General features: G+C 45.6%; 1 non-coding gene across 1 annotated transcript; it reads left to right on the top strand.

Moving 5' to 3' along the window:
* The first annotated feature begins 348 nt into the window (after positions 1–348).
* On the top strand, positions 349–421 carry TRNAG-CCC (transfer RNA glycine (anticodon CCC)). Its single transcript has one exon. It is a non-coding gene; the product is annotated as a tRNA-Gly (tRNA).
* Positions 422–1,278: the final 857 nt, after the last annotated feature.

The following is a 1,278-nucleotide window of genomic DNA, read 5'->3' as shown; positions in this document are numbered from 1 at the left end:
AAGCTGAAACTCCAGTACTTTGGCCACCTCATGCGAAGAGTTGACTCATTGGAAAAGACTCTGATGCTGGGAGGGATTGTGGGCAGGAGGAGAAGGGGACAACAGAGGATGAGATGGCTGGATGGCATCACTGACTCGATAGACATGAGTCTGAGTGAACTCCGGGAGTTGGTGATGGACAGGGAGGCCAGGTATGCTGCAATTCGTGGGGTCGCTAAGAGTCGGACACGACTGAGAGACTGAACTGAATTGAACTGAGTAATTTGGATTCAGTTCTTCAAGCGTTGTTGGACCGATGCCTCCCTCAGTACTTTGCCATTTGCTTTGTTAAAATCAGTAATAGGGAATTCCCTGGTTGTCCAGTGGCTAAGATTTTGCACTCCCAATGCAGGGGGCCTAGGTTCAATCCCTGGTCAGGGAACTAGATCCCATATGCTGCAACAAAGACTTTGCATGCCCCAACTAAAGATACTGCCTGCCACAGCTAAAAATAAAAAAGGATCCTTCATGCCACAATGAAGGTCATAGATCCCATGTGCTGCAACTAAGACCCAGTACAGCTAAATAAATATTTTTTTTTAAACCCAGTAATAGAATTGTTCCGCTAGCAAGATGAAAGTCACAATCTTTTGTAACCTAATGTATAATACTCTGTCTGATCTTTGTTCCTGTTTCCTGGAACATAACCTCTAAAGCCTTGGAATTTCCTGAGTTATAGGAATGCCTTTGTTATTCATGGTGGGACCCTCAACCATACCTGAGTTCATGAGGTGACTCAGGATGGAAAGTCAGATTAGAGGGTTCGAATTTTCAGCTCAACCTCTAGGGAGAGAAAGGGGTTGGAAACAGAGTTCAGCCGATGATTAGATCAACCCAGCACAGGTAATGAGATACCGGTAAAAACTTTGGCAACTGAAGTTCAGTGAGCTTCTTTGTTAGTGAACACCTTGATGAACCAAGAGGCTGCTGTGTCCTGATTCTATAGGGAGAGGACATGAGAACTCTGCATCTGGGACCCTCCCCCAACTTAGCTCTGTATGTCTCTCCATTTGCCTGGTCCTCATTTGTATGCTTTGCAGTAAAACTGTGAAAGTAGAACACTTCCCTGAGTGTTGTGAGTTGTTCTAATGAACTGTTGAACCTGAGAGGGTCTTGTGAATCCTAGGATCTGGAGCCAGTTGCTCAGAAGGACCAGTGGCTTGGGGATGCCCAAACTTGTGACTGGCATCTAAAGTGTAGGCAATCTCGTTGGGGTCTGTGCCTTTAAATCTGTGGACT

Source organism: Budorcas taxicolor, chromosome 16 (assembly GCF_023091745.1).
Source record: "Budorcas taxicolor isolate Tak-1 chromosome 16, Takin1.1, whole genome shotgun sequence".
Taxonomy (NCBI): Eukaryota; Metazoa; Chordata; class Mammalia; order Artiodactyla; family Bovidae; genus Budorcas; species Budorcas taxicolor.
The sequence above is the reverse complement of the archived record's forward strand: the minus strand, read 5'-3'. Positions and strand labels throughout refer to the sequence as shown.